At 43.3% G+C, this 21,170-nt stretch overlaps 1 long non-coding RNA gene across 2 annotated transcripts; it reads right to left on the bottom strand.

Moving 5' to 3' along the window:
• Positions 1-300: 300 nt before the first annotated feature.
• On the bottom strand, positions 301-20,857 carry LOC144070405 (uncharacterized). Of its 2 annotated transcripts, none has more exons than XR_013299273.1 (3): positions 20,776-20,857; positions 20,579-20,683; positions 301-445 (listed from the first exon to the last, which is right to left on the bottom strand). It is a non-coding gene; the product is annotated as an uncharacterized LOC144070405 (long non-coding RNA). The 2 variants fall into 2 exon arrangements; XR_013299274.1 differs by lacking the exon at positions 301-445 and adding an exon at positions 20,328-20,493.
• Positions 20,858-21,170: the final 313 nt, after the last annotated feature.

Here is a 21,170-nt window from a genome sequence, read left to right as displayed (position 1 = left end):
ACAAAAATCAAATCAAGGTGTTTTAAAATGACACACTGAATGGAATGGAATGGAATGCAATGCTGGTCAGACAGACCAGACAGACCTCGGGAAGTCCTCTTGGCAAACACAGCAGGAAAACCGGAAAGAATGATCCATGTCATCGTCTAATTTAACAATGAGATCCTTAAAGCAAAAAGAACAATGTTAATGAACATGTGGTCCAATGCAGGTGCTGTTGCCCCCCCGCCCGCATGAGCCAAAAGAGGATGAGACAGTTGAATCACGCATCACCTGGAGCAAAGTCACAAGGTCCCCCAGGTAATCTTCGTGGACTTGCTCGACCGGGGCCCGTGTGAGCGGCAATGACATTATGGTGACGATGGCAACCTCGTCGGTCGCCACCATGCTCAATTGGGCTGAGCCGTCCAGCGAGGGAGAGTCAGATGACAGCACCAAGTCATACCTGCGGAAGAAAACGAAAGAGAAAAAGGCTAGTTGGGGTGCACATTCCTTAGGAGATGAAACAAAAGGAGGAGAACCTAGGGTACCTGGACTTGCTGGAACTCTGTTCGCTCCCACATTTCCCAAAACACTTCATCAGCGCTTCAGGAAATGACCCGAGGTCACACATGTGTAGTTTATTGCAACACCAGAACAACCGGACATAACACAACACTCCACTCCACTCCACTCCTGGCTCGATTGGTTTGATGCAGAGCTGTGTTCAGAGAGGCTGGCTATCTTGCACTTTCAGCCATGTTTGATGAATTGGATCCGGAAGTGGTTTCGCAACTTGACTTTGAAATGAAGGTCTAAGCCAGTGGATTCGAATTCTAATGCTCGACGACATACCTCCTCCGCCCGTGTGCGCCAGTTTGGATTTTAGGTTATTGTTCCTCAAACAATGACCGGAGTTCCGTCTTCTGCCTGTTTTTCAGAGTAGCAAACTGGCGCTGCAACTTCGCCACCATCTTGTGAGCCTGAGAACGTCAGATGGCGTCATTTTTCCAGTCCATAGTAGGTCATCAATCAAGCAGGGTTCCCACATTCAGACAAATGACAACTAAAACCACTACTAACCCTCGACGTTTCGTTCGACGGTAACCGCAGGCAATCCTGGACCTGCTCCAAGCGGACGCCCACGGTCGACGTTAGCTGGTCATGTAGTTGCATGACCGTACGCTCCAGCACCGACTGGTGTTGTATTTTTTTTTGCCAAGCGGGTCTGCACCTATGACGTGGTCCCAACAGATGGTTTGTCAACAATCCACAAGATGGCATCAAGCAGGGTTCCCACATTCAGACAAATGACAACTAAAAACACTACTAACCCTCGACGTTTCGTTCGACGGTAACCGCAGGCAATCCTGCACCTGCTCCAAGCGGACGCCCACGGTCGACGTTAGCTGGTCATGTAGTTGCATGACCGTACGCTGCACCACCGACTGGTGCCGGATTGGCTCCTTCAAGCGGGTCTGCACCTATGACGTGGTCCCAACAGATGGTTTGTCAACAATCCACAAGATGGCATCAAGCAGGGTTCCCACATTCAGACAAATGACAACTAAAAACACTACTAACCCTCGACGTTTCGTTCGACGGTAACCGCAGGCAATCCTGCACCAGCTCCAAGCGGACGCCCACGGTCGACGTTAGCTGGTCATGTAGTTGCATGACCGTACGCTGCACCACCGACTGGTGCCGGATTGGCTCCTTCAAGCGGGTCTGCACCTATGACGTGGTCCCAACAGATGGTTTGTCAACAATCCACAAGATGGCATCAAGCAGGGTTCCCACATTCAGACAAATGACAACTAAAAACACTACTAACCCTCGACGTTTCGTTCGACGGTAACCGCAGGCAATCCTGCACCAGCTCCAAGCGGACGCCCACGGTCGACGTTAGCTGGTCATGTAGTTGCATGACCGTACGCTGCACCACCGACTGGTGCCGGATTGGCTCCTTCAAGCGGGTCTGCACCTATGACGTGGTCCCAACAGATGGTTTGTCAACAATCCACAAGATGGCATCAAGCAGGGTTCCCACATTCAGACAAATGACAACTAAAAACACTACTAACCCTCGACGTTTCGTTCGACGGTAACCGCAGGCAATCCTGCACCTGCTCTAAGCGGACGCCCACGGTCGACGTTAGCTGGTGATGTCGCGTGACCGTACGCTCCACCACCGACTGGTCCGAATTCACTGCTCCAAGCGGGTCTGCACCTATGACGTGGTCCCAACAGAAGGTTTGTCAGCAATCCACAAGATGGCATCGAGCAGGGCCTTACCACAGCCGAGTGCTCAAATTTAGTCCGCAGCTCGTCGCAATGACGGACGGCTCGCTAATGACCAATAGGACATTTGACTCATTCATTTTGTTGTAGCTGTTTCATTTGGATATAGTATTACCACTGTAGGAGTAAAACTATGGTTGTTAACTCGATGACAATGAACAAAAGGTCTACTGTCTGAGTTTGTTCGACGGGACCAGACGGAGTTAAGGAATTAGGGATAGGTGCTAAAACTGCACGTCTAAGACTAGCGATAGCCAACTGGTTTGACTTCTCGATTTCCAGCGCAGACGCGCCAACTCTTCGGTCTTCTCAGAAAGCCTCTAATGGCACATTAGGACATGGACTAGAAACAAAATCTGTTGGAGTAATCATTATTATAAATGTGTTTGCAATGAATATAAAGACTTATAATATACATGCTTACTATATTAATCAATATATTTGCTTATTAGGAGTAGTAATGCTCATCCTAAATGTGTAACTACATTAAACAATATATATATATATATATGTGTTGATCGCTTTTATGTTAGAGTTAGAATTAATGTGCTTTCAACGAAGACAAACGCTTACTCCAAGGTCGCTCTCCAGGACAGCTGGCTCCAGGCGAGAGATACAAGTTTGCTAGGACATAAACAATACATTGAGTCGTTGCTCCAAGGACTGATTACTGGAAGCTACGCCTCAACCCTTTCCCCACATGCAAGTTCGCAATGAAGATCTGTGAAGGACGTGTGATGACAAGTAGGCTTTTTGTGTTGTGGTAATGACGACATGGCCTATGTCCGATTATTATTATTATTAATTGTTGTTGGTTCAGCGGATGGCTATCAAGCATATTGTTTTAATTTGTGATGCTAGGTTGACGCTAGGTTTGCTTGATTCTGGAATTGTTTTGTTTCTTGCTTACGCAATTGGATCGAGTCGACAACCTTGTAATTGTTTTGATTTGAGGCCTTAAATGGGCAGGACATAATGCCGCTCGCCAGAATAATCTTGACCGGACGAGCGGGAGGATGTATTCTCTTCTTGCAAGAATTAAATGGTGATGTGACTACAGATGCCTTTTTTATTGAAAGCTGAATTGGAAATACCTAAGGATAAACGTACAATTGGATGAACCTAACAAAATCTCATCCTCATCCTCATCCTCATCCTCTGGGCAATGTTAAAGGTTCATTCCAATTTGGTATCTTGACAGTGGACATAAACACCCACCTGTTCTAAATCCTCTTTTGTCTTGTCCAATTGCAGCTCCAGGCTATCATTGTGTGCCTGCACGCATCACCTGGAGCAAAGTCACAAGGTCCACCACGTATTCTTTGACTTGCTCGACCGGGCGGGGCCCGTGTGAGCGTCAAAGACAATTTGGTGAAGCTGCCCAACTCGTCGCTCTCCACTAGGCTCAATTCGGCTGAGCGGTCCAACGACAGCACCAAGTCATGCCTGCGGAAGAAAACAAAAGAGAAAAAGACTTGTTGGGGTGCACATTCCTTAGGAGGAGATGACACAAAAGGAGGAGAAGCTAGGGTACCTGGACTCGCTGGAACTCTGCTCGCTCCCACATTTCCCAAAACACTTCATCAGCCATTCTTGAAGTGACCCGAATCCCATAAGAAGGCCATGTCTCTCTCTCAAACTGCACACAAAAATCAAATAAATGTGTTTTAAAACGACACACGGAATGGAATGGAATGGAATGCAATGCAATGCTGGTCAATTCTTCCCAGACAGACCTTTGGAAGTTGTTGGAATTATTTTATACAAGTTATCCTGATTCTGGTATGACTGTCGAAATGTTAGTTAATAGAATGAGAGTGTCTTGGGCCCTGGAAAGTTTCACCTTATTCAACAAAGAGGAACTACCCAGGGGGGCCGACGCCTGTCTGTTCGAGCCATTGTGTGAGAGTTGCAGGAGACTGTAAAGATGTTATCTCGAAGGGGCATATGGTCATGATCAAAGAACCTTTTGTTACTGGGAGAGAACTATCTCTCCTGTGATCAGCTTGAAACTTCCTGTAACTTGGACACTCCCAAAACACAATAAGAGAATAGGCAAGGGGAGATTTTCTTCAGAGTGTTTTGGAGGGCTGTGACAGTGACAGTCTCTGAACCTCTCATTTTTTGAATAAAGTTAACTCAAATTCTCTGTGATTTCCTTCTTTTCAGGTTGGTGAAACAAATGTCTGGTGTTTGAACCCAACATTTAATTGGTCCTTCGAGCCGGATTCCAAGATACCGGACGATCCCAGCGGGTGAGCAAGATCCAGAAAAGTCTGTGGCCACAGCATAAAGATCCTTTTCCAGGACTGTTTCTTCCTTACGGGCTGGGGTCCAAAGGTTGAAGGGATACCGAGGACGCAGAGAATCGTGAGTAAATTTTATTTAAAAAAGGAATGAATGAGAAAAAAGGAATGAATGAAGGCGTAACAGACCCCTTTAGTTGGAAAAGACTAATTAAACTCTGTAAGTAAAATTAAATCCGCAGGCGTAACAGACACCCTTAGTTGCAAAAGACTAATTAAACTCTGTAAAGGATATCGGAGTCCAAGTTGTATTGAACAAACAATAACCAGAAATTCGTGGCGTAACAGACACCCTTAGTTGCAAAAGACTAATTAAACTCTGTAAAGGTTTGCGGAGCCTTGGTTGCGAATTAAAAGGAGTGAACGTGCAAAAAGTGTGTTTGGAAATACATTTTACCATTTGGTGATTTGTATCTCATATCAAACAACAGGAGACAAATGTCGACCTTTAGTGGATGTATGTAGACATGAAACTCCGCCTGAAAAGGTTGAAGTGAGTCTACCACTAAAGGAATTTATCGACATCCTGTTGTCTAAACCCAGTGTTAGTGCACTATAGGTGCAAAGACCCACTGGGACTAAATTTTATTCAAAAATGGGTAAAGTACAAAGTAAAACAAGTAAAAAAGAGGAATTCCTCTCGGAACTTGCGTCTAAAGACTGGAAGATAGTTCATAGAGAGGATCCCGACGCGGTGGAATCCTTGCGTTATTGGGTAAAAAAATATGGGTTCACCGGTAGACTAATAATAAAAGATATCCGTGAACTACAACAAAAAAATCGAAAAATCGTGTAACAAAAAACGAAGTAAAATGCAAAAACAAGGTTATGATCAAACCAAAGCGTGGTTGCGAATAGCAGGGCAAATAGAAGAGGTTGAGAAAGTAGCTAAACAAAAAAGAGAAGAGATAACTATATTAGGCCTGTTAAAAAACAGTGGTCCCTCTTCAGCTCTCCTCGTGCGAGGCTCCACACGCAAGCGGGGAGCACGACGACGAGGGGGGGGAAAGGGGGCCTGCTGGTCGTGCGGCAAAGAGGGCCACATAGCCAGGGAATGCGGGGGCAACCCTCCCCGCGCACAGCGACGACATGATAGCGCACGACTAAAACAGGAGGTAGCAAAACAAATGGTTAACAAAAGTAAGGGGAATAGATAGATAAAAAAGGTGGTGAAGCCCCCCCTTCACAGATGCGGACCCCCCTTAAGCTAAGCACACTCTTTGCAAACAAAAGGAGAGAGGGGGGGGGGGGGGGAGAAGCCCATCCAGTTTACTGCTCCCTTCACACCAAAGACAAAGGGCAGGAAAGACTACCACAAGAGAGACAGAGATAGTTGATAGTGTTATGATATATTAGTGAAAAATTATGGGTCTTTTATTAAACACTAAAATTTATATTAGGAAATGCCTAGTGAAAGGTTATTTTGCCTAAATTGTAATTGAGGTAATAGTGAGCACAGAAAATGGCTCTTATTTTAAATAAAACTGCCTTCTTAGAGCGGATAGGAATTCAGCCAGAGCTTTAACTATTTGTTTTAGAAATATGAGAGTGATTTGCGATTTAGACTTAAGTATTAAGAATCATCCAAATTATTAATGATATCAAACATGAAAACAATGCAGAAATGGCATTTATCCAAATTATTAGGTAAATTTAGATAAAATAATTGATTTAGGATAGGCATGATTTCCCTAGGACGGAAGAGGCATGAAATGTTTTTCGGTGCACAGGAAAACATTCCTTGTTTTGCCCGGCACAGGTGGAATATGCTTTAGCGTGGTTCATATTAATGACGATTAGAATATTAATTGCATTAGCATCAAACAGTTGATGTCAACCAAACAACATTAACCTATTTCTTTTGAGAATGATTAGGCTGATAGCACAGCAAAAAGGTGGTTAGCTGCCAAGAAGCCCCAGACTGGGGATGGCTCTTAACCAGTGATGAAAAATTGCAGACCACTGATTTTTGAAAATTAGTGTGAACATGAATGATTGTTTGTTTGTCTTTTGTGTTTCTAATTGGCCGACCATCAAGATATAATCAATCAGATATCAAGGTGGAAAATGATTTAGAAATTTGAAATCAAATTTTGATGAAAATTATGGAAAATTGTTTAGTTCAATGAAATTTTAATGGTAAAAGCAGCAGTACTCCAAACGTGAAATTTGAAGTGGAGAAACAAATCTGCTATGCAAAATTTAGGAGCACTGAAAAGACAGTGCTTGATACCAAATTCCAAAGTACTATTGATTTATTGTGATAATGGCATCCAAATTGTGTTAACAGAATAATTGACTGAATTGACAAAAGTTTCCATATTTCGTTCCGAAGAAAAAAAAAAAAAAATGGAAATCTAATTTAGTGGAATATACCAAACGCCATTATTAACTACACGATTGGAATTGGAGGATGAGGCTAATCATATGTCTGCATAAAAGAAAAAACTTTAAAAGAAACGCATTAATTTTGGGTTGGCAGAGGGAGATTGCATTTCTCAACAGGAAACATGATGAGCAACCCGGGATGAGAGTGCAAATGTTCCTGACCAATCCAGCAGACATGAAAATAGCGGATCCATTTTGTGCTCTGTAAGAAGGTTCTCTCAGTTGAAACGTATGAGGAGGCAGGTAAGATAAATTTTTGACGTAATCAGACAAAATGGCAAGCACTCCAATATTGATTGGAAAGATTATTGCTCGGGGAGCAATGCTGTAAGCCATGAGGAACTTTTTATATTGGTTTTATTGTCTCCATATAAAAAAAAGCGTTTCAATTGAGACTACACCTTCTTACAGATAGTTAAAGTAAACAATTGTGACTAGATCTTCTTACATATTTTTAAAGTAAACAATTAGAGAGAAAAGAGAAACTACAATGGATAGAAATGTAACTAGAATTTAATTTTATGCCTGACTATTGAAAAATATTGATTGAGAAAGTTTCATAGGAGATGATTGGCAAACTCCAAAGACAATGGAATGTTACATTTGATAATAAGACTACTAGTTTGGGATATTTTGAATTAAGAAAACACTGAGGTTAATATGCAACGCAATACACATTGTTAGATGAATTTGGGACTTGATTAGTATGCATTTTAAAAGTAATGGGCTTTGATTGCTCTAAAAGATACAATTATGTTAAAAATATTGACCCTGACAAACAAGGGGTGGTTACATTTTACTGGGTTCAATTCTATTTAGAATTATAAATGTGTGCATTTTGTTTCTGAATATTAATTGATGTGAATCTAAACTGTTACAGAGAACGGGAAAGCTGTTTTCCTGGGGAGAAAGCAGCCTGGTTTGCTTTTTGTATTTTTCCTATTCTTAGTATGATTAGTTAATTTGTGTAATTGTAGGAAAGAGGAAAAAACAAATATGGGTTTTGATCTTAACAAGGAAGCAGTGTTCAAAATAGAATATCAGCTAGCATGTTTAATTTTGATTGATAAGGTATTTAAATTTTCACAAACATAATGATGGATGTTAAGCACGTGTTGAAGACAACGACAGAACACAGCAGCTAAAGCAGCAGCGCAAACACTTACTGCACAGCATACACAACAACAAAACTGAGCCGATCTCAAGAACAGTCAGCAGACGAACTGTACAAAGCTAAAGGCCTACCGTACCTACCAAAAATGTATTCCATAATTGAGCCATAAATGTCTCAACAGGGGGGAGGTATGGTGAAGAGGTATAAATACCTATTTTAAAATTTTTGTAGGAACTGTTTAATTTGTTATTTTATTGATCTGTAAAGAACATGGGATCTCCAGAATCATCTGGAGTGACAATGGAGCTCATTTTTCAAACAGCATAGTGCAAAACATGGCAAAACAACTGGTAGAACTAGCTTGAGATTAACACTTTTTGAGATAGTTATTGGAAGACCATTTCAACTTCCTTTATGGGAAGATGAAGGAGAGAAACTTATCCAAAGAACATGTAAGGTGCCGTGATCTTTTTGTCTATCTTGCAGGAGGTGGTGTAGCCAGGTGACTGGATCCTGATCCGAGTCATAAAAATGAAGTCCTGGTTCTCTCCACGATGGGAAGACCCATTCGTGGCCCAACTCACCAACCTCCACAGCAGCAAAGATCGCTGAAAAGTCAAAGTCGATTCAGGTCAAGAGTTCGAGACAGGTGACTCTGAGTGGACTAAGTCGGACGGTGTCAAAACCCTTGTCCGTGAAGAAACTCATCTGACGTCTACTCACCAGCCACGAGCACCCCTCACTTAACCCTGACCTCCCATAGACTTTGCACCTCTATACAGAAGCCACAGTGAAAGCTGTTGTCATCCACATCACAGTGACTGGACTGTCAGTGACAGCCTGGGCGTATCTGAACGCCCCGCCCACAGAGACTCGAGTTGGAAAACAAGTGCAGGAAACGTCTTGCCTCACCACTGGAATGGCAGAGCCAAGCGGTCCGCTCCTGGATGGGGAGACGGGGACCCAACCTACATCAACAACATCGGGGTTCCCTGCAGCATACCAGATGAGTATAAACTCGCTGACCAAATTGCACGACTCCAGAACAGGACGGAGGAAGGGTTTGCAGCCATCCATGAACAGTTGTCGGTGACCTCCTGATGGCGTTCCAGAACAGAATTGCTGTTGACATGCTCCTGGCAGAGAAAGGTGGCGTGTGCTCCATCTTTGGCGACCAATGCTGCACGTTCATCCCTAACAACACAGCAGCTGACGGGAGTTTAACCAAGGCCCTGGAGGGCCTTCGATCCCTCAACAGCAAGATGAAAGAACATTCTGGAGTCGACACCTCAATGTGGGGCGAATTTGGTAGCATGTTTGGCAGATACAAACAGTTGGTTGTATCAGTTTTAATGTCAATCGCTGTTTATGCTGCCATTCTCACAACTTGTGGCTGTTGTTGCATTCCCTGTATTCGTGCGTTATGTGAAAGGTTAATAACAAATGCTATACAACCAGTCAAATCAGAAATGTATGCCTTATTGACATCTGGAGGCGAACCACGGGATGACGACGACGCCGACGCATCTGGGGATGAGGAGGAAATGCAGTTCATAGGACTGCCTGACATGTTCCCAGATGCTAAACACTATGCCTTGTTGACTTTTGAGTGTAATGTTTTTCTGTTATTTTTGTGATCCTGTAATGTGAAAATCTGAAAAGAAGAGGTTATGGGTGATGATATTTTATAACAGAATCTGGATAAACAGGAGGGTTATGTTGGAATTATTTTATATAAGTTATCCTGATTCTGGTATGACTGTCGAAATGTTAGTTAATAGAATGAGAGTGTCTTGGGCCCTGGAAAGTTTCACCTTATTCAACAAAGAGGAACTACCCAGGGGGGCCGACGCCTGTCTGTTCGAGCCATTGTGTGAGAGTTGCAGGAGACTGTAAAGATGTTATCTCGAAGGGGCATATGGTCATGATCAAAGAACCTTTTGTTACTGGGAGAGAACTATCTCTCCTGTGATCAGCTTGAAACTTCCTGTAACTTGGACACTCCCAAAACACAATAAGAGAATAGGCAAGGGGAGATTTTCTTCAGAGTGTTTTGGAGGGCTGTGACAGTGACAGTCTCTGAACCTCTCATTTTTTGAATAAAGTTAACTCAAATTCTCTGTGATTTCCTTCTTTTCAGGTTGGTGAAACAAATGTCTGGTGTTTGAACCCAACAGAAGTCCTCTTGGCAAAGAATGAGGGAAAACAGGAAAGAATGATCCGTGTCATCGGCTAATCTCACAACGAGATCCTTAAAGCAAAAAGAAAAGGTCAATCAATAGACACATTGCTTACAACTCCCATAAAGCCAACACACATTTTATGTCCAAGAAGAATTCTATTTTTATTTGCAAAATGTTTGAGTCATGATTACAAATAAATAATAATGATACAGTACATGGTATTTCCATATGTAACACAAATTTGGCAACAAGACATGGATGGTTTGAGGTTGCATGTATCTGTAATGTCTGTCACTCATTCATTCTCAACTTTGAAGACTTTTCTCATGACACTTATTTAACATGAAGAGAGTAAAGCACAGGATTTTTGATATATTTTTTTTAAAAAAAAATGTTGTACTTACGTGTTTTAGAGGAGTACTTGTGCTCGGCTGAAATGCAATGGTGAAGCGGAAAAGTCCTTTTCTGTAAGTATCAAAGACTGTTTTCAGGGTGGATACAGGAATAACTTCTCTCTACTCTCTATCTAAATAGATTGTTGGCTTAAAAATTCAATAGTGCTCTGCGATATAGAAAAGAATCTATTACAATATTATTCCTATTATACATGATATCAAGATGTCATATAGTGTAGTTATACATGTAGTATTTTGAAATTGGCATCGAATTGACCAGCCACAAATGTTAAATGTGTCAGTATTTTGTGTACTCTACTAATACCTTTCTTTGACTAGTGGTTTTGAATTTGAATCCATAAATGAATGGAAAGTGAATGGAAAACATGTCTGCGTTTCACTTTGTTGTGTGAAATGTTTTGTTTGATGTTTGATTAAATCCCTATTCACCTAATGTTCAAATCTATCAATTGGCAATAACACATCCAATTTCAATAAGATTGTACTTACTTCGAAGTGTTACTTTCATGTGTTTCATGTTTGTAGACTAACTGCTTCTACACACATGAAAGTAAGACTTTCCCCAGGGACTATTTGAACGGTTACCGGCCGGCTAATAGCCACCGCCATTACTTAGACACAGAATTCTTAACGGTTAAATAGCCCCGACACAGAATTCTTAACGGCTAAATCGCCCCGGGGACTATTTGAACGGTTACCGGTTAATAGCCACCGCCATTACTAATAATCCAAAATCTAAAAGAGATGGACATTAATCACTTTTTAATTCTTTTTGTTTTGTTTTGTTTACGTAAGTGACGACTGAGTTTGTCAAACGGCTGACTGTCCTAAATTGACAGGTCAAAACTTGACTTTCTTTGCTAAAACAACAATAAGGAGCTCAACAAGTAGGCTTTATCCAATTACAGTGGTACCTCGTCATAAGACCGTTCGTCATACGGAATGCTCGTCTTACGGGGGAAATTTCGATCGAATAATTCGCCCGTGATGCGGTCAAAGTTTCGTGATGCGACCAAGCCAGGTTGCCATGGCATTTTTTTTGGCATATCTTTCGTGTATAACAATATTTACGAGCACCGGATGAGCTATTCAGACCAGGAAACGCACAACGCGCATGCGCGGTGAAAAGAGGGCTTTCTGGGTAATGAAGTATACTCGTGCTCGCAAAAGTATCCCCGGTAGCAACTCTATCATAGGCGCCGTTCGATGGGACGCGAACACAGATGCTACAAGCTAAAAAGGAGCCGCTAGCCAGCGCCCCTGTAGCTCCCATGAGAAATCCGACTCGGATCGCTGCCGCCTGTGCGACGAGGAAACAGAGTCGTCTGAACACTTATGGCTCCGCTGTCCGGCCTTAATGACCGAACGCTACCATCGCGGCTTGGGCAACTCCCTGGATGAACTTATCCGTGTTCCAGTGGCAGCCCTAGCGCTGCTGAGGGTAATCCTCAGGCGCCTGAGGTGAAAAAGAAGAAGAAGAAGAAGAAGAAGAAGATGAGCAGCGGGGCGATCGCTGATAAGACTGCTTGCTGCTCGTTGGCAAGTGGTCGTGCGTTCTCCGATTGTGAGGACATTTGTGTGCATCATTTTCGGAATATTTTGAAGGGAATAGTACGACAGCAAACAGCCCATCGATAGCGAACGTGAGGGTGGAGTGTTTGTTCTGTTTACGAGTGCGTTGTGTGGAGGAAAAAAAAAAAAACGAAGCCCCTCTCCCCTCTGCGAAATCCGGCCAATTTTAGTTAGATTAAACACTTTATTTCTATTAAACCACTCGTTATTTATTACTTTGTCAATATATGGCGAATTATAAGAAATAAAACATTTTTTTTCAATCCAATATCCTGTTTCTGGTGTTTTTTTCAGAGAGTTGGAACGAATTAAATTGTTTCCCATTCATTTCAATGGGAAACTTTACCTCGAGTTACGAGTAACTTGTCATACGAGCTCAGTCCCGGAACGGATTAAGCTCGTATCTCGAGGTACCACTGTACTATGAAGACCCGAATAATAGTAGGCACTGGAATAATAGTAGGGAGTGGAAAATTCCAAATGAATTAGTAATAATAGTAGGCACCGGAATAATAGTAGGCAGTGGAAAATTCCAAAAATAATGAATATTAGTAGGCACGAGATCATTAGTGTCTAAACAGATTCGATGCATAGAATTAAAGCTATGATGGAATATTTATTATAAAATCATAACAAGGACAATCATTATTATTTTAATCAACAGTTTACTAGTAGCATGAAACAAAATACCGGTAATATGTTTAAATTCCACAATTAACTACAAATTAAAGTCATGATGATCGATGACATAGGCTACTGTAAAGAAATAATCAACTGTCAAGTAACCCCATTGTACAGTTGGCTGAACAAATGTTTTCCTCTTTGGATCCCATTTCTTTTTTTAATTTAGCCTTCTCCTCAACCTCTTACAGCAGCTCTTTGTATTTTTTCTACCACATCGGCCAATTTCTCTTTCTCCTCTAAAGTGTACTTTTTATATTTTTTCTCCATGCTAATACTAATGCTAGCAAGACAACGGATAATCGTGTTGCAAAGTTGTATTACAGTTGCAAATAATTGCTGCAATGAATTGCGTATAACGTAACTCTCGTATATATTAGGCCTACCAATACATTGTAATGATGTATACGTATTGCAACTCTACCAGTGGCAATTGCACGTTCTTACTAGTACTAGTACGTTAGTAAAAACAGCACGTGTGCTTGACACGTAGAAAGTTAATGACATAGAACAATGTTGCTGCTGCACGGACTTAATTGAGGCAAAAATTAAGAATCGTAGGCACCCGAATAAGAATCGTAGGCATGCGAAAATTTGAGTTGAAAAAATAATCGTAGGCATACGATTATTCGGGTCTTCATAGTACGTACCTTTCGTTGCGGTCTTGACACCTAACGATGACTTCAAGAAGTTCACTAAAATGGTGGCCATGGGATAAGACAGGCTGCTGGTTAGAAGACATTGTGGGGAGCAACTAAGTACGTAGTTCAATCTCCACGGCAGCATTGAATGCCGGTGGAATGCCGGTTGATATTTGAACACATCTTCTTCGTGTATTTTTTCTTCTTCTTCTTCTTCTTCTTCTTCTTCTTCTTCTTCTTCTTCTTCTTCTTCTTCTTCTTCTTCTTCTTCTTCTTTTGAAGTTGGAGGGGAGGTACGGCAGTTCATTCGCCGCCACCCAAGATGGCCCGAGGACGGCCATCTTGGTACAGATCGCCTGAGGGCGGCCATCTTGGTAGGGGCCACCTTCCCATCCATTTCAATGCATTGATGTTCAAACAGTGGCGGGCCGTCAGGGCCTTCAAGGCCTTCTCTGCTGGCCTAAGAAATATCTGAATCATATTCTATTTTGTCCATCAATACGTACTTATTATTCCAAATGGTCTGTTAGCTTCCTTTCATTTCTTTTCCCCCTGGTTGCACTGCTTCCAGATGTGTCTTTTCATATTGAAGCATTTAACCAATCACATTTCAGCCATGATTTGTTGCCAGATCAGATCTGCCTCAAAGCCTGCACAATCAGTTCTTGCGGGCTCTGCTGCATTCAACTAGACTGTTGCTTTTAACCAATCAGATTTCGAGTTGGCAACCCCACAATGATTTTTCATAGGCATTAGCATTTTGCTGGCTGGGACATGTCATTGCTTTCACAAACTATGATTGGCTAGTAGGCGGGCCAAAGCAGTACCGAGGCAGCCGAGATCGCAAACTCCACCCACTATGGCCTGGCCGACAGAAACAAAAACAAATTTCAGATCCGTGTCATCGGCTAATGTAACAAGGAGATCCTTAAAGCAAAAAGAAAAGGTCAATCAATAGACACATTGCTTACCACTCCCAGAAAGCCAACACACATTTTATGTCCAAGAAGAATTCTAATTTTATTTGCAAAATGTTTGAGTAATGATTAAAAATAAATAATAATGATACAGTACAGACGCTCCCCTACTTACGAACATTCGACTTACGAACAACGGTACATACGAACATGTCTGCAAATTGCGTTTATGTTGAAAAATGTTCGCAAGTTCGATTTTGTATTGCGCGCCTTTTTCCGAGTAGTGCTTCTTTCCGCCGCTAATACCGACGACGCCTGGCGCTGAGAGCGCTCGGCTCACCCAGCATCCACCTTCCTCTGCCCAGTTCGTTGCAGTGCGCAAGTTGCGCAAGTGCGTGACGTATCTCCAGTGCGCAAAGAACCTTTTTCATTTTTATCATGAAATATCTCGTGCAGCCATTATTCAATATGGTTGGTGAAAAGCGAAAGGCTTCTAGTGAAGGAGATGCAAGGAAGAGGCAAGCCATTTCATTTGAAACCAGTGGCAATAATTACGAAGCTTGATGCGCGTGAGAAAGTGGTGAGCGTTGCACGGGAATACAACTTGAATCGTTCCACCGACCGTCGGTACCATTTATAAACAGAAAGATGGAGCAGCAGGACCCAAATATGGAACGTTGCACAAAGTTTGCAAATCAATTGAATGATGCCATACAGTGCTACCGCATCATTTATGATGAAAAAAAGAAGAAAACGGTGCAATTGTCGTTAGATCGCTTCTTTCGGCCAGTTTCTAATACATAAATCTCTCTCTCTCTCTCTCTCTCTCTCTCTATACAGTAGTGTACATATTCTCTCCATTTTATTAAATGTTTTTTTTCAGTACAAACCAATGCGTGTTACTTATACAAGCCTTAAACATACAAATGCACTTATATTTACCTTCAATATACTTATATCGGCCTTAAAGATAAATGATAATACAAAATATAGCACTGAATCAACTTACCAACTAATTCAACTTATGAACAACCGCTCGGAACCTAACTCCTTCGTTTGTAAGTAGGGGAGCGTCTGTACATGCTATTTCCATGTGTAACACAAATTTGGCCACAAGACATGGATGGTTTAAATTGAGGTTGCAATGTCACTCATTCTCAACAATGAAGACTTTTCTCATGGCACTTTTATTTAACATGAAGACAGTAAAGCACAGGATTTTTGATAGATTTGAAAAAAAAATGCTGTACTCACGTGTTTTTGAGGATCACTTGTGCTCGGCTGAAGTCCCATGGTGATGCGGAGGTTTTTTTTTCTGCAAGTATAAAGGACTGTTTTCAGGGTTGATACAAGCAACTTCTGCAGACATGTAGTATTTTGAAATTGGCATCGAATTGACCAGCCACAAATGTTAAATGTGTCAGTATTTTGTTGTCTACTAATACCTTTGACTAGAATTAAACTAGACACAGAATTCTTAACGGTTAAATAGTCCAAGAAATTGAAAGGTTACCGGGTACATACCTGTCAACCTGGGCCAATTCCTCCCCGTATTAATGATTGGAATCCCCCGTATTAAGCAATAGAAAACCGTACAAATGCAACGCGGCACATATTTACTCACATAGGGTGCACGTGTGCAAGTGTTATGGTCGCGCCGCGTTGTCGTGACGCGACCGTGAATGTATTCGGACCCATAGCTGCTTAAATAACGAAACAGGAAATGATTTAATCATTTCCTGTTTCGTGTGAAAGGGGAATGCGTGTGCGCATATCATGCTTAAAGCATGACAATATTAGCAGTTGACGATGGCGTTTTCGTCTGCTACCAGTGACCGAGACGATCCGGATTAGAGCCGAAATGCGTCAAACGAGATCCGTTTTACAAAAAACGTACTTAAAAAAAATCCCGTACAAAAGTTGTTATACGGCGTACACAATTTGAAATGATCAAAAAACGTATAAAATAAGGGGAAAACGTATAAGTTGACAGGTATGCGGGGAATAGTCACCGCCATTACTTAGACACAGAATTCTTAACTTTAAAATAGCCCCGGGGACTAAATTGACAGGTCAAAACTTGACTATCTTTGCTAAAACAACAATAAGGACCTCAAAAAGTAGGCTTTTTCTCAGATTACCTGTCGTTGGAGCCTTCACACTTAACGGTGACTTCAAAAACTTCAGTCAGTCTCAAAGCCATGGCGATAGATAGCGTGACTTATCGCGAAGATTGCCGGGGAAATTTATACGCTTCCACTTCTTCTTCTTCTTCTTCTTCTTCTTCTTCTTCTTCTTCTTCTTCTTCTTCTTCTTCTTCTTCTTCTTCTTCTTCTTCTTCTTCTTCTTCTTCGTGTTTCTCTTCTTCGTCTCCTCCTAGCGGTTTTGTTGGGAGTTTGCAAACAACTTCACAATGTATCACTACGACTAACCAGAATGGATGATTGATCTTGCAATTTAGTCAAATGACATTGAAAAAGTAATACACAATAATACTATGTATTTATTTGTACCATAAAAAAGACAACAATTGAGAAAAGCATTGATGATAATCCGATTTTATTGTTATTACAACATTAATGATAATAATAATCATAAGAATCCAAATGACAAGAAAGACAAGGCACGACTAAAACACTACCTTGATAACGCTAAACCTGAAGAAAGTTTGGCTCTGATCCGGATAGTCTCGGTCGGTCACTGGTAGCAGACAAAAACATGATCGTCGATTGCTAATGGTGTCAGGCTTTGAGCCTGACATGCACCCGCGCGTCAGTCACTACTGCCCTTTTCACTATAGAAATATAGACAGTGTCAGTAAGCAATGTACATAGACAGTAGTCAAGGTGAATAATGTGGTTTTATTTGTGTGTTTTTTGTGTGTGTCGGTCTGTTGTGGTGTGGATCTTTCACTCTCACAGTGGAACATTTTTGCTCCGTGTCTAACTTTTCCGCCAGCCCTTATTTTGAAAATGTGCTGCAGTTTCACTCCAAGCCAGCTTGGATGTCCCGAGCAATGTGTTCATAAACATGTGTGTCAGGCCCCAGACGAGATTGGTGGCTGGTTGCGCCCGCCACCCAACCACAGGTCCTGCCTCTAATGCAGGGCTGTCAAAGTCATTTGGCATGGTGGGCCACATACGGCGGCCTAGGGAGATGTCAAGTGGGCCGGACCATTAAAATGATACCATGCTCTGCTATAAATAACCCAAATATCATGTCTTTCCTTTGTTTTGGTGTAAAGAAGCACAAGAACATTAGGAAAATATTGAAATGGAATGAACTATCCTTTCATGAAACACCTCATATTTCCTTAGATAAATGTGCAATTGACTTTTATCATTCACAAATAGGCATTGCAACGGATCCCACTGATTGTACAAAGGCACAAAACTTGAATTGGTACTGAAAAATATAGTCATGCACTTTAAGATTAAAAGAGACTTTTAATGAAAGGAATTTTTAAACCACTTACACATACGCATATAAAATCAAAATGTAATCTTTGCGTGCACCTTACAAACTAAGGAGAGTGATTTGAAATGTGTAATGAAGAAAGTTTCTGTCTCAGTGATGCAGCTTGTCTTCTACTCTGATGGAAAGAGTGCGCCCCTTAGCGGATAATCCGTGAATTGCAGGGAATTAAGAATATGAATCCCATGTCTTTGATGCATTTTTTTCCACTTTCAAATGATCCTGCGGGCCTGATCGAACCTCCTTGGGGGCCGGTTCCGGCCCGCGGGCCGTATGTTTGACACCCCTGCCTCTAATGACTCGAGGGCTGCCAGGTGTGAGTCATTAGCCAGTGAGGAGTATTTAAGGCCACCAAGAACAGGACCACACTGCGGGATCGTCTGATCTGCTCACAGTGAGGTACGTACCTGCTTGTATTTTCTCGCCTTCCTTCGTTGATTTAAGACCTCTTGTTTTGCTCCCAGGATTCCGACTACGCTCGGCCTCCACGACCACGGATACGCCTAACGACACGCCGACGCCATCCCGACGCCATCCCGACGCCATCCCCTATGGTGCCTGGCCTTTCACTTGGATCATTCTAATCAAGATTGGAGAAGCAGACTCCCACCCTCGCCTGCTTTGGGCTCTTCCACCCCCGATCATAACAGCACGATCCCGCGGGCGCAGGCCAGGCCCCCTCCGACCCAATTTGGCAACATCTTTGCCTTTGTCGGCCATCTTGTTTTTGGACTGGGCGTCGTTCTTCTTCCTGTGGGGCGCCGGGCTGAACAAGGACACGCGAGCGGTCTTCGCCACTTTGGTCTCTTGGGCGGGTGCAGGTGCCGTCTTCTTGCCCTTCTTCCTCTGCAGGTAGTCGTCGATGGACTCCAGCTTGTCAAAATGGGCGTTGTGGAGTTTTTGGAAGTTTGGAGTGACCGCTTTCAGAGCAGTCCCTTTGGAACAGCATACCCAAGCTATTGCGTACCTCTGTTCTAAGGTATCGAGCATGGCTGAGACCCCTGGATGACATACGAGCACTACTCAATTCTTTGCCTCATTCACCAAGTGCACAGCTAACCCCAGCCGCTCCCCTGGTAACACCGATATCGCCGCAACAGGGACCTAAGGCCCCCCTACGGTGGAGATCTCGGCGCATGCCGGCGCTTCCTGGTTCAATGGCAGTTGGTGTTTGAACAACCGAGCCTCACCCACACCTCGGACCGAGCCAAGATTGCTTACCTGATCGGCTGCCTTCGTGATGAGGCCCTAGCCTGGGCGAGCGCCGAATGGGAGAGGGGCTCCCGCATTTGTACCTCCTACGACTTATTGACCGCAGAGATGCGAAAGATCTTCGACCAGCCGGTGGGCGCTTAAGAGCTCTCAGACAAGGCGTCCGGAGCGTGGCAAAAGACTGGGTCGAATTCCGCATCTTAGCCGCCGAGAGTGCCTTTAATGACTCCGCCCTCCCTCCACGACGGCTGAATGTGGAGATGCGGAAGGAGCTGGCGATCCGAGAGGAACCAGGGTCCCTCGACGCGCTCGTGGAATTGGCCATCCGGATCGACAGCCAACTAGAAAGACAACGAGGGCAGCGGCAAGGTGACTCGCAGGTGGTCGCCATGCTTGGACTTCGGAGGAACGTGACCCCCGATCATAACAATGTGGTACAATGCAGGTGCTGTTGCCCGCCCGCCTGCATGAGCCAAAAGAGGATGAGACAGTTGAATCACGCATCACCTGGAGCAAAGTCACGAGGTCCCCCACGTATTTATTGACCTGCTCGACCGTGGCCCGTGTGAGCGTCAAAGATAATTTGGTGATGCAGAACAACTCGTCGGTCTCCACTATGCTCAATTGGGCTGAGCCGTCCAGCGAGGGAGAGTCGGACGAGAGCACCAAGTCATACCTGCGGAAGAAAACAAAAGAGAAAAAGACTTGTTGGGGTGCACATTCCTTAGGAGATGAAACAAAAGGAGGAGAACCTAGGGTACCTGGACTCGCTGGAACTCTGCGCGCTCCCACATTTCTCAAAATACTTGATCAGGGCTTCAGGAAATGACTCGAATTGAGCTTGAAGGCCATACCTCGCTTTGAAACTGCACACAAAAATCAAATCAAGGTGTTTTAAAATGACACACTGAATGGAATGGAATGGAATGCAATGCTGGTCAATTCTTCCCAGACAGACCTCGGGAGTCCTCTTGGCAAAGACAGCAGGAAAACATGAACGAATGATCCGTCACATCCACCAATGTCACAATGAGATCCTTTAACCAAAAAGAACAATGTTAATGAACATGTGGTACAATGCAGGTGCTGTTGCCCGCATGAGCCAAAAGAGGATGAGACAGTTGAATCACGCATCACCTGGAGCAAAGTCACAAAGTCCCCCACGTAATCTTCGTGGACTTGCTCGACCGGGGCCCGTGTGAGCGGCAATGACAATATGGTGACGATGGCAACCTCGTTGGTCATCATTAGGCTCAATTGGGCTGAGCCGTCCAGTGAGGGAGAGTCGGATGACAGCACCAAGTCATACCTGCGGAACAAAATGAAAGAGAAAAAGACTTGTTGGGGTGCACATTCCTTAGGAGATGAAACAAAAGGAGGAGAAGCTAGGGTACCTGGACTCGCTGGAACTCTGCTCGCTCCTACATTTCCCAAAAGCATTCATCAGTGCTTCAGGAAATGAGCCGAATTGAGCATGAAGGAGATACCTCGCTTTGAAACTGCACACAAAAATCAAATCAAGGTGTTTTAAAATGACACACTGAATGGAATGGAATGGAATGCAATGCTGGTCAATTCTTCCCAGACAGACCTCGGGAAGTCCTCTTGGCAAAGACGGCAGGAAAACATGAACGAATGATCCGTCACATCCACTAATGTCACAACGTGATCCTTTTAACCAAAAAGAACAATGTTGATAAACATGTGGTACAATGCAGATGCTGTTGCCCCCCGCCCGCATGAGCCAAAAGAGGATGAGACAGTTGAATCACGCATCACCTGGAGCAAAGTCACAAAGTCCCCCAGGTAATCTTCGTGGACTTGCTCGACCGGGGCCCGTGTGAGCGGCAAGGACATTATGGTGACGACGGCAACCTCGTCGGTCGCCACCATGCTCAATTGGGCTGAGCCGTCCAGCGAGGGAGAGTCCGATGACAGCACCAAGTCATACCTGCGGAACAAAACGAAAGAGAAAAAGACTTGTTG

This window comes from Stigmatopora argus, unplaced genomic scaffold (genome assembly GCF_051989625.1).
Source record: "Stigmatopora argus isolate UIUO_Sarg unplaced genomic scaffold, RoL_Sarg_1.0 HiC_scaffold_61, whole genome shotgun sequence".
Taxonomy (NCBI): domain Eukaryota; kingdom Metazoa; phylum Chordata; class Actinopteri; order Syngnathiformes; family Syngnathidae; genus Stigmatopora; species Stigmatopora argus.
Note: the sequence above shows the minus strand (reverse complement) of the source record. Positions and strands in the feature narration are given on the sequence as shown.